Raw genomic sequence first — 20,326 nt, 5'->3', positions numbered from 1 at the left:
TACCTAAACAGCTGAACAAAGCTTCAATCAGAATAGAACTGGAAAGGACTTTGGAGATCTTCTAATCCAACCCCCTGCTCAAGCAGGAGATCTTATACCAGTGATGGCCAACCTTTTCCGGACTGAGTGCCCAAAGCATGTGACTGAACACTGAAAATGCAATATGTGTGTGGCCCTCGCACATGCCCCCCGCATGCACCTGCATGTGCCCCGCCCCCACGCATGCGGCCCCACACGCACACACCTCGCCACCCTGCATGTGTGCGCGGCCCCACGCACACGCCCTGCCCCCCGCACATGCACAGTAGAGACCCGAAGACCAGCTGGCCGCCAGGAGGCACACGCGTATGCGCGGCAGAGCTGAACTGGGGCAACGGCTCATGTGTCCACAGAGAGGGTGCTGCGTGCCATCTCTGGCATGTGTGCCATAGGTTCGCCATCACGGTCCTATACCATTTCAGACAAGTGACTGTCCAGTTTCTTCTTAAAAATCTCCAGTGATGAAGCACCTACAATTTTTGAAGGCAAGCTGTTCCACTGGTTAATTGTCCTCACTTTTAGGAAATTTCTCCTTAGTTCCAGGTTGCTTCTCTCCTTGATTAGTTTTCATCCATTGTTTCTGTCCTGCTTGGCATATGAAATACTGTAACACAATCCGGAAATATGTCTATGGAGATTCTCAGTCATTCAGGTCATGGTTGTCCCAAAGGTGCATTTTCAAGAGGCAACTGAACTTTCTGGATTTTCTTTGAAGACGTTTTGCTTCTCATCCAAGAGGTTTCTTCAGCTCTGAAGCAGCTTCTTGGATGAGAAGCTAAACATCTTCAAAGAAAAACCACGAAGTCCAGTTGCCTTTTGAAAAAGCACCTTTGGGACAATCCAGAAATGTGCACTGCTCTTCAGAAGCATTAGATGATGTTCCCTACCTATTGTTACTAGCCCTTCAATGCTAAAGGTAAATGTTTTCCTTGTACGGCCATATCTGATTCTAGGAAGTGGTGCTCACTCATCTGAGTTTCCTAGTCGAGGGAGCCAGCATTGTCCAAAGATACTTCTGTGGTCAGGTGGCCAGCATCACTATATGCTGAGGCACACACAACAGTTACCTTCCCACTGAAGTGGTACTTATTTATCTATTCACAGTTGCATGATTTCCAACTGGTAGGTGGGCAGGAGCTGGAGCAAGTAATGGAAGCTCACCCCATCATGAGGCGCTTGAGTCTTGAACGTAGGCGGTCATCTTTTCAGCCGACAAGCTCAGTGTCTTTAACCGCTGAGCCATCATGCTCTCTCCCTTCACAATTTGGAGGAACCCTCCCCCCTCCCCAAATAGCTTGGGGAATCTGTATTCCTGATGCCCCAAACAGAAATGCATCCTCCAATAAGCCACAGGCTACTTTATTAACCTCTGCCAAATATATGCTGCTATTTGGAGCAAGAGCTGCTATTAGCGGACTGTCAAGCTTGCACAACCAGACTAGAATGTTCACTCCACTGCTGTGATTTTTAAGCAGGGGGGGGGAAAGAGCTTCCTTTGCCTTCCTCTCACAACCTTGGCATCTAAACGGCTTCCCTTCACCAGCTGCTGGGTCCATGTACAGCACAGTGTGACATATGGATGTCGATATGCTACCACCTTGATCTGGCTGTTTCCCTGAGCAATCAACAAATTTAAATGGCCAATCAGAATTATAGAGTAACATTCTACCACTCCAGCTCATTTATATGGTAAGCATTTGCAATTTTCTTTAATTCTGTCAAGTTTTCCAATCTACTTAGGGTGGTTTCGGATCATGAGATCAGCATTACATTACTAAGTTTAAATGTCCTTGGCTGTGGCATTCTCCTTGGGCTGGCTTAGCTTTCATTGTCTGCCTCCATGCAATATCTAGTGCTCTTTCTTTCACATCAGTGCCCCATACAATTACATTTTTTGAAAGATGAGCCAGCAGAGAAAATCCTCAGAAGTGCAGAAACAGCTCCCATTTGCTAACAGATCCTTTGCTCTGCTCAACAGCCAATCACTTTGACCTGATCAGAGAAGATTTATATAGCATTAGCGATCAGGTACATTTGCACTGTTTCTTTGACAAACCAGCTTCTCTCCATGTTTTCCACCACTCCAATAAAGAGGTTCCTACGACTGTATTAATTTCCTATTTAATGCTGAGATGCGAAAGGGAAGCAGCATTGTGCAGAGCTGAGGTAGTGGAATTGTGAAATCACAAAACCAACATCACACAGAGAAATACTGAGGCTGGCATTTGTTGACCACACATGTGAACATGTATGCATGCAAAAGAGGCTGGCATTCACAGGGGCAGATAGAAAGGAAGGGAAGGGAAGGGAAGGGAAGGGAAGGGAAGGGAAGGGAAGGGAAGGGAAGGGAAGGGAAGGGAAGGGAAGGGAAGGGAAGGGAAGGGAAGGGCCTAATTAAAATTGTATTGCTCTGTACCACCACTAAGGACTCAACTTCTTCCATTATTCCTGTTTGTTTCTTGCTTACACTTTTATTCAATTTGTGATATCACAGAATTGGAGGAAGAACAGCATACAAAGCAGCCTAGATAAACTCAGTCAGAATAACTAAATTTCATTTGACCTCAACACATTCTTGCTAAGGTGCTGTTACTGCATGAAGTATTCCTGGCTGGCCAGTGACATGATGAAAGGGAAAGGCAGTAAAGCAAGGAGGGGAAACTAATCCACCTTGCCTGTAATGAGTGGCATGCTTCCTGATCTGAACAGCATCATTTGGCAGCCTTCCAGAACAGACATAATATAAGCATGTTAGGGATCAGAAATAGGGATAGCAAAGCATTATGCCAGTATTGTTTCCTGCCAATTCAAGTTGTATCTAATTTCAACACAGCAGTAATGTGAAAGCAACCCCATTCTTCTTTTTTCTTGAATTATAGTGAAAAGAGTGGCGATGGTGCTATAACAGAAGATCTAGTTAAAGTCTACCTTCAGCTGTGCACTCATGCCTTGATCAGGTTCCATTTGGATTACCGCACTGCACTCTATATGAGGCTTGAAGATCACCCAGAAAAACTTCAATCGATCCAGAACACAGCACTGCACACAGTAACGGGGACCCCTAGGCTTTCCCATGTATCACCTTTACTGCACGGACTGCACTGGTTTTGTCAGCGCAAAAGATCAGATCCACACATGAAGGTCCAATTAAACTGATTTATTGCTAATCGTGCTTATGCACAGGAATCTTCTCAACTAATTTTTTTTTTTAATTTGATTTATATGCCGCCCTTCTCCAGAGACTCAGGGCGGCTTACAATGCGTTAATATTTATACAAAGTCATCTTATTGCCCCCACAAACTGGGTCCTCACAAACTAATGGTCACCACTTGCATGGAATTAGATAAGGGTCACCAGAATTCAAGGGTGGCTGGGTTTACTTTGCTCCTAGCTCTGTAGGGATTCTAAGTTGTTTCCCCTTTTAACTCCACCTCCAGGCTCAGCCACACCTACTCCTACAGGCTTCCAGTTTCTTTCTGAGTGTAATTCAAGGTGCTAGTCATCGTTTTTAAACCCCTACATGACACAGTGTGGGTTATGTATGGGACTACCTTTCCTTAAGGATATCTACTTGTCCTACTGTGTTACATAGGGTAGGCACGCTCCTTGTCCCTTCCCTAAATATTGCCATCTGATGTGAACTAGGAAGGCTGTCTTTTCCATGCCAGCCCCTAACCTTTTGAAATACTCTGCCCCCTAAAGTTTGGCCGGCCTCCATACCCCTATAGCCGTGATGGCGAACCTATGGCACGTGTGCCACAGGTGGCATGCAGAGCCCTCTTTGCAGGCATGTAAGCTGTTGCCCAACTCACCTGCAGCTGTGCATGTGCACGCGCCTCCCACCAGCCAGCTGATTTTTGGGTCTCTGCTGCGCATGCGTGGGGGGCAGGACGCATGCGTGAAATGCACGTGCATGCCTGGGGTGGGTGGGGGAGTCGCATACACATGCACGGGGCATGGGGGAGAGCCGTACGCCCCCTGTGGCCAGTTTTGGGCCTAGCAGGCCTCCCTGCAGCCTCCTGGGACAAAAAAACAGCCGTGGCCCATTTTTTGTCCCAGGATGCTGCAGGGAGGCCTGCTAGGCCCAAAATGGGCCATGGGGGGGTGCGCCCATGCACATGGGGGTTGCGCACACATGTGCAGTGGCGCTGGAGGGGTCATGTGCGCATTGCATTATGGGTGCAGGCATGCGTGCTTTCGGCACACAATGACAAAAAGATTAGCCATCACTGTCCTATAGCCTTCTGTAAAGCTTTAAAGATCTGGCTTTTCCCACAAGCACTAGGATAACATCGGATAATTGCACATTAGAAGGTGCCAGGTCTTTGTTGTTTTTAATATTTTAATCTGTTTAGCTTTATGGTTTTAATATGATTTTATATGTTGTTTTAACTTTTGATTGGGAGCCGCCCAGAACTGGTTAGACGTTGAGCAACTGTAAAAAGGTTTTAAAAAATAAATACGTAAATAATCCTGGCCATACACACTCAGCAGCGTATATCTAATGAAACAACATATATCATGTAGTTATTGGCATGGGGGAAAATGACGCAAGGAGTGCTTGTATGCCATCCTAAGCTTCATGAGGAAAAGCCAGAGATACATCAAACAAACAGAGAAAACCATAGTCTTTGTAGATGCCATTTTTAAAGTAATAGATCTACCACCATGCAAAAGAAGAGCCAACCTGCAAATACTGGATGTCCAATTTATGGATAAATTTGATTGGTTCACAGTATCTGTTTTGGTGCAAGTTTATTGGCCCCACTAGGGAGGCAATAAACTTGCACCAAGACAGATCCTACCTCCCCCAACCCATGTGTCATCTTCTATTAGGGGAAATTACACTTCATATGCTTCCCTGGTCTGCTTAAAAATGAAAAGGCTAAATAAATAACTACCTCCTCACATCATGATAAATGTCTTAATAAGTAATAAACGGACACAGGCTCTATTGTTTGTTCTGCACCAATACTACTACAATCCTAAACAAGTCTAGACAGATTTAAGTGACAATCAACTCAATAGATCTTAATTTCTGTAAGCAGGTACAAACCTGCATCAATTTTTAAAAGCTCAGCATAAAGACTATGAAAAATCTTGTTGCCTATGTTGGAAAGTACCAGCCTTTTAAATTATGTGAATAATTCAGATCTTTTCCCAAAAGTGGTGAGAAGGAGAAATGTAACAAAATTGCCCTGTGTAGTTCTACCATTATGTCTAACTAAGACTAGGTGCAATATTTTGGAAAAGAATGCGTCTTTTATGGGGGAAAAACCTGAGTTGATTGATATCGAAGGAAAGCTAAAACAGGTAAGATACTAATCCAGTTCTAATCATGTTTCTTGAGTAGTATTGTCACAGATTTTAAATTACAACTTTGATGGCTAATTATTTTTCAGTAAATTTTCAAAATGTACTCCTTTACATTGCTTAGAATTGATTGACCGAAGTAATCTACAGATACATACATAAATAACCCTTTAGGGCACACCATATATTTCCAGCATTCCACTTCAACCAATTCATCCCCCATGATCATTGTTTCTTTGTAAAATATTACTATATTACATTTGATAAATGAAAGTGGGACAGAATTAGAGATTCTAAAAATAGAGAGATCACAAATTATTTTAATGTCGAATTATTGAGGTGACATATCAGAAGCACAGCAAAAGGGGCAAAAATGCTGAAAACAAGCTCAACATTTAGAAGGTTTTCTTGAAAATCAAAAGCAAAAGATAAAAGCAATTCAATTTTAAATAAGAACGGGCATATTATCTTTTTTTTAATGTTGCCTTGTTTATGTTAACACAGCTACTTATTACAAATAAGATTACATTTTTTTAGCTTGCATATTCAAAAACAACTATGGGTGCGGTTTCAAATTGCTTCCTCATTTTAATTGTTTTTCCAAATAATCTAGAATAGATCACAGTAGCAGGAATGTGAAGACGTGTTTGATTTATAACTGTACTTTGTCTTGAACTGTCAGGAAAATCACAGTATAAATCTATTAATTGGAAGCACTTAAAATACATTCCACCCAGCAAGACAGATTCAAGATATTTTGGTAATGTTGCTAAGAAAAAATATAGTCTTCTGATTTACTACCCAGACAGTCTGGCTCAATAGAACTAGTTAAATAATAAGTTTTCTAGGGTATTATTTTGCCAGGCGATTTTAATTTCATTAATTTTACAACATTTTTAACTTCACAAAATACAATAATGGGAAGTAATCACAAACTATAATTAAAAAAGCTGATCAACTGCAATCATTTAGATTGGGGGCGGAGAGTAAGGTCTGTACATATGAGCAGAGAATCCTAAAAATTGTAGTGGCACCCTATATAACAGCCACCAGATTGGGGAAGGATAGTTTAAGTGAACTACCTTAATTTTACATTTGAAAATATTTCTTTTTTTATCCTGATTGTCACCTCCAACATTGGAAACTGACATAGCCTTTCAAATTCAAATATCAGTATCTCAGATTGCTACAGCTCATATAAGGTAAAGGTAAAAGCTCCCCTTGCACATACGTGCTAGTCGTTCCCGACTCTAGAGGGCGGTGTTCATCTCCGTTACAAAGCCAGAAGAGCCAGCGCTGTCCGAAGTCGTCTCCGTGATCATGTGGCCGGCATGACTAAACGCCAAAGGTGCATGGAACACTGTTACCTTCCCACCAAAGGCAGTCCCTATTTTTCTACTTGCATTTTTACATGCTTTCAAACCGCTAGGTTGGCAGAAGCTGGGACAAGTAACGGGAGCTCACCCCATTACGTGGCACTAGGGATTCGAACCACTTAACTGCCGACCTTTCAATCGACAAGCTCAGCATCTTAGCCACTGAGCCACCGCGTCCCCTACAGCTCATATAGAAATTCTCTATTCCAAGTGGTATTCTGGCTGCTCACCACAGACCATGTAAGGGACCTAGGTAAGTCCATTCTGTACCAACATCACATAAATGACATCATTTATGTCATTAGAGAAGCCTTTGCATATACAGCTATATAGCACAGAATTCCACATCAACCAGGACCTTAATAATGCAAGGACATGGTTCATGTGAAAAATCAATGTACCTAAAGTTGCATGTATAAAAGTTCTCCTGTTGTAAACATCACTTTTGGAGTGCCAGTGGCGTGCAGGATTGTTCCAGGCTGTTCACTGGGTATACCCAATATAATGGCATCCTCTTCAGATGGTGCACACAATCATTCCACCTACTAATCTCTGGATTCCTGAGGACCATCAAGCTTTCGAACCAAAAACAAATCCTTACTGCTGAAGCACAGAATAGCAGGGGTGGGAGGGAAGTTTATCAAATATCTGTAGAAAAATATCCTAGCAGCCCCTCATTATATTTTCAATCGATTATCAGCAATCTTTACTTTTCTATTGACTATGTACATATATATAGCTATGGGATATGGTCTAGGATTTGCACATGGCCCTTAGAAATCATTATTGCATGAGGCTCTTTCCCTAGGAGATTAGGCATTTAAAATAAACAAGAGATGAAGGGGATTAAGCAAATTTGGGTAAGTAGAGGAAGAACTGATCATTGTTCGAAGTGCATGCACTTTTAGTTACAGTAATTTATAAATGATGATGGCAGACGGGGTGGGGGAGTGAGATCTACAGCCAACTGCAGTTGCCCCATCTATTCGGTAGGAGATGAGAACCTAGCCAATCCTCCTCATGTAGCACTGAAGGAGAAAAAAGGATTATCTTTTCTGATCTCCTTTATTTCTGGGAACTGTCTCACAATTCCTCTCCCACAGATTGCTTCATTCTAGGGCAGTGGGTCTCAATCTTCCTAATGCCGCGACCCTTTAATACAGTTCCTCATGTTGTGGTGACCCCCAACCATAAAGTTATTCCATTGACCATTGAAAATATGTTTTCCGATGGTCTTAGGTGACCCCTGTGAAAGGGTTGTTCGACCCCCAAAGGGGTCCCGACCCACAGGCTGAGAACCACTGTTCTAGGGAGTCCGGTCTTCAAAGCAATCCCATGTGACAATGACTTCCATGGGGACCTCACAGAGCATGCCAAACCAAGATTTGGTTAACTGGAAGAATTGACTAATCTACACAGAATGGCTGGATTAGTGCTTGCATGTTGTGCCAGGGTTTAGTAGCTAATCTATAAAGTATCATTTACAGATTACAAGCGCTTTGCTTAAACAATATTCTAAGCCCGCAGTCCCCTTACCATGCATTGTGGCATCACAGCAAAATTAAAATATCCCAAATATCCCAAAATGCTGGGATATTTGACTATTGAAAATAATCCTTCTCATCTGAGAAGATAATGAAAGATGTAATCTCAAGCATTCTGTGAGAGTCCAAGACAGTATATGTCTAAGTTGACTGAGATATTTTGTCTGCACACAAAGGACACCTGCCAGCAGTAGCCCTGTTCATTGCTGCCTTATTGTGGTCTCTAACATCAGACAGGAGCTAGAAATGATTCTCCATCCCTGGATCACAGTGATCTAAAGGAATCTGAAAAAAAAAATAGTTCTAAGGACAAGCTTAAAACGAAATGGTTGCCATTAAAATGTTCTGAAACACAGTTCCTGGCATAAGAGATAGGATAGCAAGAAAAAAGTGTAACAGAATTAGGAATCTTTGGACAACTAAGGATAATAAAGTTCACATTACGCCTACAATCCATTTTTTTAAAAACAAAGTTAGTTATAACCTCTTGGGTTATGGAAACCCTATCACTTGTTCTTGGGTTAGGATTATGCTTTCCCCAAAAATCCAAAGTATCAAAGCTTTAAAAGAGAGGGTTAACCTGAGGTTAACATTTCTTTCCAGCCTCTGAAAACAAAGAGACAGAGAGACAGAGAGTCTAGAGCAGCCACTGCTGCAGGCATTTGATTTTTATGATATACTTTCACTTTTCATATCTACCCAATGAATATATTCCCATTGCCTCTGACCCTGAATGATCCTCCATTTGTTCCAATCCTATCAAGCTGCCATGCCTTTTAACATTGTTTGAATTCTAAAGTGAGAGAAGTTGTCAAATCAAAAGGAAGCTGGAATACTACTTTGGACAATTACTCTGTATTTGACACGGACAGATTCAGCTTTCATCAGTTGCCTGCCACTAGATCACTGGGTAGGTCATGGTACTAGAGATGATAGACTCAGTTACTGTAATTGTGTTGTGCTAATGTAATGTAACAGTGTTTCATCACTGTTATTTTCCATTATATACTGTATTTTTCAGACTATATGATGCTTGGAAGTATAAGACGCACCTAGCTTTGGGGGAAGAAAACAAGGGAAAAAAATCTGCCTCTGCCTCCCAGCAATTTGCCTCCTTGCAGCAAGCAACAAACAGCCTGGTCAGCTTCAGCACTGCCTAATTTAGCACGATCAGCTGATTGGTAGTTGGATCTGCCTCCAGGAAATACCTCCTATCAGCTGTTCCAGGCTGCAGGAATTGCTGCTGCCCATCGGTGCCATCGCTGCCCATCAGCGCTGTCACCTATCGCCACTTCCGCATGTCCCATTTTTGGACTCTGCACATCCCATTTTCGGCCCGTTCCAGGCGGCGGGAATTGCCGCCTGGAACGGGCCGAAAGGGGACACACAGAGGCTGAAAATGGGGAGCGCAGAGGCCGAAAACAGAATGTGTGGAGGCCGAAAATGGGGCATGTGAAAGCAGCGATAGGTGACAGCACCGATGGGCGGCGGTAATCCCCGCAGCCTGGAACAGCTGATAGGAGGTATTTCTGGGAGGCAGATCCAACCACCAATCTGCTGTTCATGTTAAATCAGGCGGTTCTGAAGACCATGCTGTTTGCTGCAAGGAGGCAAATTGCTGGAAGGCAGAGGCAAAAGGGTGAGGGTCGGCAGGTGGGCGGGGCTTCAGCAACACTCGCTGTAAAAGACGCACAGACATTTCCACCCACCTTTTTTTTGGGGGGGAGTGCGTCTTATATTCCGAAAAGTACGGGTAATTAAGCGTTCTCGTCATTTAGGTCTCAAGATGCTCCTCTATCACAATATCAAGGAAAGCAAGTTATACAGAGTCATGTAATTGCACATAAAAACTTTGGCTCAACAGGTCTTTCCCCAAAAACCTCCCATTTTACACTACGAGAAAGAATGTATCATGGTAAGACCAACATCCCTTCCCAAAAAACATGTATGCTCTAAATCAATGGGGCTTTTTTTTTTTTTTTTGGCTAAATCACTTATGGAAACAATGTGAAATGTAGATTTTTCCAGACAATCATTAATGAAACTAACCTTCGCTGACTTTGAAGACCAACGAATCTCCTTTAAATGATTTCCTTCCCACGTGTCAGGTTTTATGGAACAGTTACACAATTCTAATCTCCGAGACTGATTTTTATTTACTCAGGTGATTTAACAAAACTTAAAAAAAAAAAAAAATCCACACACATGCATTTTAATACCTACCTGTATAAGACTGTAACACTTTGTCATAACAACTGAACTTTCCTTTCCTAATCTGTTATACCATGTTACAGGGGGAGATGGGATATTAAGTGCAACATTTCCAGCGAGGGTTGTGTTCACGAAAGACATCTTTAAAAATGCATTTATCTAAATGGATTAAATGACAGTGAAATATGTTTTCTGTTTAGCATTCTGCAAACCAAATTCAGAATTGAAGCTACTATGCCAAATCAAACAGTTGATCCATTTAATTCAATAATCAAAACACTTGACAGCCTGTTTCCTAAATTTCAAAAGAAATTCTTCCCAGCAGCACTATATATTTTATGTCTTAAAATATAGTCTTCACTATCAAGGTACCCAATCCTTCCACACATACTTTATCTCTACTCCTTGAAGAGCCTAGCAACTATCAGGAACAGTGTGTCTGAAACTAGCAAAAGTGAAAGTACAGTACAGAATTATAACCCAATTTTACTGATGATCCCCAGCTTAGGCAGGAAGAACTATAGATAAGGCAACTCCGACTTTTCCCAAAAAAGTCCAACATTTTCGAGCAAGTAAGAAAAGAACTTATACATCTACCGAAGTACAAAGCTTCTTCAGAATAATATGCTATCCAATCAACATGTACTAGAGGACAAGGAATGCCTTAGATTTCTTCTAGAATTCAGACAAGGCTTACTGAGGGGAAACTATAAAATAGATTCAGTCATTCTTATATTCAGTAGGTTATTACAATCAAGATGACTTAATTTAGTCATGGCTAACTTATCAGGCAACACTTTTAAATGTACATATCTAAAGTATGAATCCAGTCCATGCTTATATTTTTAAAACATAAAAGTAGGATATGTGCATAGGATAAGGATAATGAAATGATTATTATATTAAAAAAATCAAAACACTGATTTCAATATAAATAGGTATCATCATCTATTATTTCAGTAATAAATAAATGTATAGTTTCAAGAAACAATCAATCACTTAAAAATGGTTTTCAAAAAGATATTACAGCAGGACTTGTCTCTCATTTTTGATAATGAGAAAAAAAATCTTCAAACATGTCCACAACACATAAAATAACTTTTGTCATACACTAGTGACAAAGTTACACGTATAGCTGATTTTAATTTACTATTTATCTTCAAATACAGTCTTGCTATAATTTAACAGATTTTTATGACTTAGAAGGCCATGGTCTTGAAAGTAAACTAAAATATGAATTTCATCTTCACATAAATGCTGTTGGAAGAAACATAGAAAGAATGAATTTCATTCATTTTGAGATAACATCGTTTTAAGAAGATATGAAAAGTAAGAAATGACCATTTCAAAAAGTGGCATGCTAGATACTATGATAGGCTATCTCATGCATTCCGATTTTTAGACTAGATTCCCCAGAAGGCCAGACCATATATTCAGTGATCAAGGAATGTGAGAATTATAATACAAATACTTGAAAGACATCAACTTAAGCGATCACCAGAGATCCCTCATATACAGCTACTACTTGAAAATATAAATATTGTTGATGCAGAGATGTGTTATAATTGCCCAACTGCAGATATGCTGCCTCATCATTGCAGACTATTGTTCCTGGGCAGGATGAGTGAAAAACAACAGCAAAAGTATAATTTTATACCAGGAGTCCCCAACCTTTCGGACCTCAGGGACCACTAAATTCATAATTTTAAATCCCACAGACCACTGCCTAATGACCAGCTGGGTGGGCGTTTGCTAGGTGGTCATGTGACTGGGTGGGTGTGGTCAACTCAATGTCGCTCACGTTGAAGGGCATCTCGACGGCCTCTACTAGCCCCTCCCCTCCCAGCCCCTCCTCACCTGCCCATCCAGGCTCCTTAGGGCCCCAACAAGAAGCAAGTGTTGGAGTTAAGCAGCCACCATGAGAAAGAGTTGGCAAAACAGCTGTCTCAGTTCAAATTGGATCTGACCAAGAAGGAGGCTTAGCAGAAGCACCTCACTGAGGACTACGAGCATAGGCTTTCAAAGCAGAGGGAAGATCTGCGGGAGTGTAAGGCCAGGTACCAGCGCCTGGAGGCTCAGCTGAGATGGTCAGCCAGTTCCAGGTCATGATGCAGTCCCACTGGAACAAGGCTCTCCAGCTCCTTGCCACCAGCGGCACTTCCCTCCACCCTTCGCCCAAAGCCCCTCACCAGGAGGCTGAAACAGACCCCATGTTGGAATTTCTGCCCCCCTCCAACCCGCACAAAAAGACCCCGAAGGGGGAGATTCTCTGCAGCAACATGTTCATTGTATGTATCCGGCCCAGGGGCCATAGTTTGAGGACCTCTGATTTAGTGCAATATAAAAAAATGCAAATAATTTTTCTGTGGACCACCGAAATTTTCTTATGGACCACCAGTGGTCCATGGACCACTAATTGGTGACCGCTGTTTTATACTACACAGGAGGAGGCGGCAATGGTAAAGCACTCCTAAGTTTTATCAAGAAAACTACAGGCAAGAGAAAATGATTGATGATATAGTGCAAGCCCCTTTGGTTGGATACCACTCAATATGCTATAGAGCTGAAGATATTTCATAGTATCAATGTTTATGATGTGGCTGGATTAAATCCTTGGGATATTTAGTTGCTGGTACACTGCCATGCAGGAAAACCTGAAGCTGCAAAAACAGAATTGTAGCAGGAACATGGTATATAAGAAGCATGAACAGGGAAAAGCACAACATAGTGAAATATTTAATTTATTGATTATACATTGATATCAATGAACGAAATGCTGGAATGGGACAATTTCAGTCAGAAAATCATACTGTTTAATACTTGGGATGTGAAAAACAATGAATGTGTTGCTTTCATAGTCAGAAAAAAAATGGCAAAGACAATGCCATCAATGATTGAGTATCAATTAGATTCATGGGCAACTTTTCTGTATAATGGTTATCCAAATTTATGTTCCAACCACTGATGAAGAAGAAGTTCAATCTGAAAAAAACAGAACATGCAAGCAAGATGTATTGGCTATGGTTGCAAGCTGAGATTTCAAAATTGAAAATATTAAGAAAAATGTAGTTGGACTGTATGGCCTATAAAGAGTAATGAAGCATGAGAATGATGTACAGTATCAATCGGTCAATCTCTGTCAATGATGTCTTTGTTGCTAACAGTCTTCTGAAAATCAAAATAATGCCTCTATACATAGTTATCACCAGAATACACAGAAATCAAGTTGCTTATATTACTGATACTGAGAAGAGCTCAATTATAGCATCAGGTGATGACTGTGGAACAGATCATGAACTATTCTCCTGTTCATGTTCCAAATTAAAGGAAGCCAATGGGTTTCCATCATATGATCTTGAGTATATCCATTTTCAAGGAGAAATCAGCAATTACTTTGAAGTCCTGAATCTCATATATAGAGAACCAGAGAAACTATGGAATGAAACCAAAGTAGTAGCTCAGGTTAACTATGAAAAGTGACTCCCAAAAACAAGGGCACCAAAAACAAACAAAAAACTAGATATCAGAACAAATGCTAGAAATTACCACGAAGAGAGAAGAAACCAAAGCCAAAAATATCTCAGAAAGGAATTTAAGAAATAATTTTAAGGAACTAATAGGAGAGACAAGAAGCAATATTACAATGACTTCTGTAAAAACCTCAAAGATGAAAACAGAAACAGAAAAACAAGGAAAGCTTTCCAAAAGTTATTTGAATTGAGGAAGAGGTGCCAACCTTGAACTGATATAATAAAAGATACCAGTGGACTGATCCAAACATTAAACAAAGATGGAAAGAGAATACTGAAATTGTATACAGTACAAACAACAAAATCCAAAATACTGTAGAAAAATTATCTAAGAAATATAAGAATAAGAAACATTTATAAGAATTGTAATACCAGAAGATGAAATTAGATCAGCATTCTGGTTATTACCAAATTGGAAGTTTACAGAAATTGGAACATCTACAGAAATATGGCAAGCAACAGAAGAATCAATAAATATGCTAACCTAATTACATCAGCAAATCTGGAGAATTACACAGTAACAAATGATTGGAAGAAGTCAATCTATATAAAATATCAAAGAAATTAGATTTAAAACAATGTGGAACAATTTAAAACAATGTGGAAATTATGGTATGATATCCTTACCCAGGCCTGGGTACAGCACGGAAACGGCATTGGTCGTGTTGGTTGATGATCTCTGGAGGGCTTGGGACAGGGGTTGTTCCTCTGTCCTGGTCCTATTAGACCTCTCAGCGGCTTTTGATACCATTGACCATGGTATCATGCTGCACTGGCTGGAAGAGATAGGGGTGGGGGGCACCGTGTTGCAGTGGTTCTCCTCCTTCCTCTCCAACCGGTCGCAGTCTGTGTTGGCAGGGGGGGCAGAGGTCGACCCCGAGGCCCCTTGTATGTGGGGTGCCACAAGGGTCAGTCCTCTCGCCCCTTCTGTTCAACATTTATGTGAAGCCGCTGGGTGAGATCATCCGAGGTTTCGGGGTGAAGTACCACCAGTTACGCTGATGACACCCAGCTGTACATCTCCACCCCGGACCACCCCAATGGTGCCCTTGAAGTGATGTCCCGGTGCCTGGAGGCCGTACGGATCTGGATGGGGAGAAACAGACTCAGGCTCAACCCATCCAAGACCGAGTGGCTGTGGTTTCCAACATCCCGATATAGTCAGTTGGTGCCATCACTGACTATTGGGGGCAAGTCGCTGGCCCCCACGGAGAGGGCCCGCAACTTGGGTGTCCTCCTGGACTCACAGCTGTCTTTAGAAGGGCATCTGACGGCTGTGGCTGGGAGGGCATTTTATCAGGTTCGCCTGATTCGCCAGTTGCGTCCCTTTCTGGATCGGGACTCGTTAAATACAGTCACTCATGCCCTCGTCACTTTCCGCCTGGACTACTGCAATGCTCTCTACATGGGGCTCCCCTTGAGGAGCATCCGGAGGCTCCAGCTGGTCCAGAATGTGGCCGCGCAGATGGTTATGGGAGCGACGTGGGGCTCCCATGTGACCCCCCTCCTGCGCAAGCTGCACTGGCTCCCGGTGGTCTTCCGGGTGTGCTTCAAGGTTTTGGTTACCACCTTTAGAGCACTCCATGGCCTAGGACCAGGGCATCTACGAGACCACCTTCTGCCACTAGTAGCCTCTCACCGACCAGTACGCTCCCATAGAGAGGGGCTTCTTAGGGTGCCGTCAGCCAAACAGTGTCGACTGGCAGCCCCCAGGGGGAGAGCCTTCTCTGTGGGAGCACCTGCCATCTGGAATGAGCTTCCCCCGGAGATACGGAGGATCACTGATCTGCGCGCATTCCGCCGTGCCCTCAATACATTCCTATTTCAGCAGGCCAGCCTGGCCTAAACTCTTTTTTTAAACTGTTTCTTAAATTTTTTAAATTTTAAATTTGTCATATAAAATTGGAGTTTTTAAATTTTGTTTTCTGGGCCAAATTATTTAATTCTATTTTAATGGTTTTTTAACATTTGTATTACATGTATTTTATCTTTTGGCTGTTCACCACCCTGAGTCCTTTGGGAGTAGGGCGGTATATAAATTCAATAAATCTAAATCTAATCTAAATCTTAATTTCACATACTAGGAAAATAGTACCTAAGATCATCTGATACAGGTTACAGCCGTACATGCCAGATGTTTGAACTGGTTTTCGAAAAAGCTGAAGAGCAAGAGGTATAAAGAAGGATTTTAGAATGTTCTTAAGAAAATAGGAATTCCAAGACTGTTTCATTTGTCTGCATGCAAAATTTATACACAAGACAGGAAGCCATGGTCCAGATGGAAAATAGCAAAACAGAGTGGTTCCAGATCAGCAAAGGATGTGTTCTCTCTATTGATTTAATCTGTATGCTAAGTATATATTAAAGAAGGCTGGATTTAAAGATGAGCATGTTTTAAAAATGGAAGAAAAAAAAATCAATAACCTGTGCTATGTCAATAATACTATTTTGACAAATGAAAATATTATAGTAATGAAAACCAAAGACACAGTGAAAAGAATAGGACTATGCTTACATATAAAGACCAAGCTAATGATGACAGATAGTCCAACCATCCTTAAAACTGAAAGAGATCGTACAGAGGTGATAACTTTTTATGAAGATCTACAAACAATAATGGAAATAATCAAGAAATATACTGAAAACTGGCACTTGTTAGGGTAGCAATGGAAAGATATTCAGATGCCATGGTGTGTATATATTTACAAAGATTAGAATTGAGCAGGTATTTGTTTCCGATCTCACACTCTATGGAGGCAGAAGTTCAACTGTTAAGATGCAGGATGGAAAGAATATTGATGCTTTTGAACTCTAATATTGGAGAAGACTCCAGAGAATACCATGGATAGCCAAGAAAGCAAACCGGTCAAGAGAAAAAAATCTCACTTAAGGCACAAAGCATCAGACTCAACTTATTTTATTTTGGATATGAGAAGACCTACCTCTTTTGAGAAACCTGGAATGCTGAGAAAGGTAGAAGAAAAAAGATGGGAATGACAACAACAAAAAAATGGATGAACTTGATTGCAATGATGATAAGTACACTACTGGAAGACCTGAAGGGCCAAGTTGGGAACAGATCATCCTCTATCTGTGTGTTCTCTAAAAATCAATACTGATTTGATGGCATATAATCAACTACAGCACTTGGTCACTTACTGCAAGATAAATTCACACTTTGGAAAGGGCAGATTGAATAATGATACCACTGATGTTTAAGAGATAATGGTGCAAATCCAATCATCGGTAAATTATTTAGGTGAACACAAAACTAAATTCTTTATACAGTATTCCTCCAGCATCTCTGTATATTTCAGCACTACTCATAACCTTACATCATTTAAACTTCTGAGACCCAAGTGTAGGGAAATAACTCCAAGAAATACTATATATATATACAGCTTCATTTTGTACCCAGATAACAAATCCCAGTTAAGTGTGTACACACAGATGCACAAAAGAGATCATTTTAAAAAGACTGGTTACAGAAACGGGGTAACACCTTTTAGAGGGAGGGAAACTGACATCAAAACCCGAATATCCAAAATATATATATATCACTGAAAAGATCCGGCAGGAAGACTGAAATGATACAATGTATATAGTTTTATATAGCCGTGGCGTTAAGTCAGAACCTCCGATATAAAGACATTTATAACAGGGAGTGGCGGAGATCAAACAAAAAGCTGCACTTTTCCGGCAACTCTCTCTCTCTCTCTCTCAATGTAGATCGAAGACGGAAAAACACACATACAGAGAAGGGAGAAAGAGGCAGCAGATCACCCAACCCACTTTCCACCGGCCTGGAGATATGCAGCGAGACCGAACGGGGTTTGCTTTGTTCTCGCATTTAAATCATTTCCCACCCCACCCCCCAAACAAGGAAAGGAGGATCGGCAGGAAAATCCTCCACCACCACCACCCAGATCACTTTCTGAAGGGAGTTTTTCCTCCCCCTGCCCGCCCATTGTGTGTGTCTGTGTGTATCTGTGTGTGTCTGTGTGTCTGTGTGTATCTGTGTATCTGTGTGTATCTGTGTGTATCTGTGTGTGTGCAGGCGCTTCCGATCTCTCTCCCCTCTCCCGCATCTGAAGCAATAAATAAATAAATAAATAAAACGGTGACCTTCGCCGAGACGAAAAGGAGGCCGGCGAGACAAGAGCCGAGGATCGCCCGCACTTCTTGCCTGCCTGGATCCACCGTATTCACCTAAACCAGATTCCCCTCCCTTCCCTCCTTCATCAGCCCCGCCAGCCTTGCATACACGCACATCCAAACAATGCACATCTCCTCAAGCCTCCCCCCCCCCATTCCGTCCGTCGATTCCCCCTCCCCCAAGCCCTCCACCCACCCACCCACCCATGCAGAAAGTCCATGCAACATGACAGTGCAAGCGCCGGGGGGGGGGAGGGAGGGAGGGAGGGAGGCTCGACTACCTGGCTGTGGTGGTGGCGGCGGCGGCGCTAACACTGGAGGTGGGTGCAAAGGTATCTGGAGCCCTGCACGTCCTGGAAGAGACATTCAGACGGAACGGGAGCAACAGACGTTATTTAATCCGCGCTGCGCCCGCCGCCGCTGCTGCTGCTGCTGCCACTGCAATGCATGGCTGATGCTTTTTTTTTTTTTTTTTTCTCTCCGCCCCTGTAGTTGCCGAGAAAACTGCAGCTTGGGCTTGGTAAGAATGGAAGCGCTGCTACGCAGGCGCACTTCGCGTTTGGCTGGAAAGACGGAGGGGACCGGTGACGGGCATGCGCAATAGGGCCAGGGTACCCCCCCAAAATAAATAAATAAAAAAAAACACCACCAACCTTCAAGTGAGCATGCGCTTCGTATTTCTGGCGCTTCTAATGATCATCACGCATGTGCAGGTCGGCCTTCGCTTAGTGCGCTCGCCCCTCGAGGGCTATAAGGGCTCGGTTGCAAATCTCCCGCCGAGCGTTAGGTGGCAGCAGAGGTGCGGACGGGTTTTTTTTTTCCCCGGTTTTTCCCGCTTCCCAATGGTCGCGTGGGCTTTTTTTTTTTTCCCCCCCGTCGAAATTTCCGAGCCTCAAATTCCCCACGTCCAAGATAAAAGAGCTTTACGGAAGGCTAAAAGAGAACGAGCGAACCTATCTACGGTGACGGAATCCGATCAGAACGATAAGGGAGGAGGAGGAGGGGGGGGAAATCCTGAAGCACGGGGCGGAGCGATGATCTCAGCGCGCGGACTGCGCATGCGTTCATGAGGCGTGTGCCGTAGTGGTGTATAGGCGCAACACGGGCTGCTGCATACCTTCATCAGTACGCTTACGCGGGCGAGGGGGTGGGTGGGCATGTTTGCGTGAAAGCGGAAGGGTACTTAGCAAATGAGCGTGGTTGGAGTTTTCCTTCCGGGGTTAAAAGTTGTGGAAAAAAAAGGCACCAAGGGGGCGTGGCGCGTTGATAGTAGTCCGTATTTGAGATGATCGTACGTTCATTTTATAAACCGCCTAAACGATTTGAAATTTGACTTCTGGGCAAGGCTTGTTTTCAACGTCAGTCAGACCCATTTTACCCACGCTGCCTTAAAAATACTCGAGAAATTAAGAGTTCTAGCATGCAACTAGTATTTTTTTTTTTTTGCCCATCCATAAATTCCATAATTACAAAGGTATTTTCGAATGCATACCAGAATAGAGTAACAGAGTTGGATGGGACCTTGGAGGTCTTCTAGTCCAACCCCCTGCTCAAGCAGGAAACCCTATAGCATTTCAGACAAATGCTTGTCCAATCTCTTCTTAAAAACCTCTGCTGGACCATCCATAACTTCCTGAGGCAAGCTGTTCCACTGATTAATTGTTCTTACTGTCAGAAAATGTCTCCTTAGTTCTACCGGTAGGTTGGATGAGAAATAAAACCATTAAAGAGAATCCTTTTTTTTTAAAGAAAGAAAACAGCTAGATGCAGCAGAAAGATTGATAATTTAAATAATTCTGCCACTGCACAAAAAAGAGAATGTAACTTACATGAAGGTTATACGGTTCGAGGAAATTTTAGGTTAGCAAAACATTAAATTATAGAAACATTAAATAAATTTGGAAAGGATTAAAAAAAGCATGATTTCCAGTCCATTATGAACTCTACCCAGACTCTTATATGACACGTATACTTCTATTTTTCTTTGCATAAAAACTTCTGTTTTTATGCAAAGAAAGTTCCTTCAAATGACTAAAATCAGACTTACCCACATTATATAGTTCTGTAATGTTCATGTAACTTTCTTGATTAACATTAATTAGCTTTCCCATCAGACAAAAACTTTTGGGACATGGGATTTTATTACTAGATTATATC

General features: G+C 42.2%; 1 protein-coding gene across 5 annotated transcripts in view; it reads right to left on the bottom strand.

Annotated features, from left to right (window-relative positions):
• CLASP1 (cytoplasmic linker associated protein 1) overlaps positions 1-19,138 on the bottom strand; it is a 211,333-nt gene extending 192,195 nt beyond the window's left edge. For 3 of the 5 annotated variants that reach the window (XM_070950488.1, XM_070950821.1, XM_070950743.1), the window contains exon 1: positions 18,451-18,684. The gene's annotated coding sequence lies outside the window, so the exon portion shown is untranslated. Of the gene's footprint in view, positions 1-18,450; positions 18,685-18,822 lie in introns of those variants that run through there. The other 2 variants (XM_070950573.1, XM_070950661.1) reach the window with 1 other exon arrangement.
• Positions 19,139-20,326: the final 1,188 nt, after the last annotated feature.

The sequence above is a fragment of the Pituophis catenifer genome, unplaced genomic scaffold, assembly GCF_029215685.1.
Source record: "Pituophis catenifer annectens isolate HBS135680 unplaced genomic scaffold, rPitCat1.0.hap2 SCAF_1, whole genome shotgun sequence".
Lineage (NCBI taxonomy): Eukaryota > Metazoa > Chordata > Lepidosauria > Squamata > Colubridae > Pituophis > Pituophis catenifer.
The sequence above is the reverse complement of the archived record's forward strand: the minus strand, read 5'-3'. Positions and strand labels throughout refer to the sequence as shown.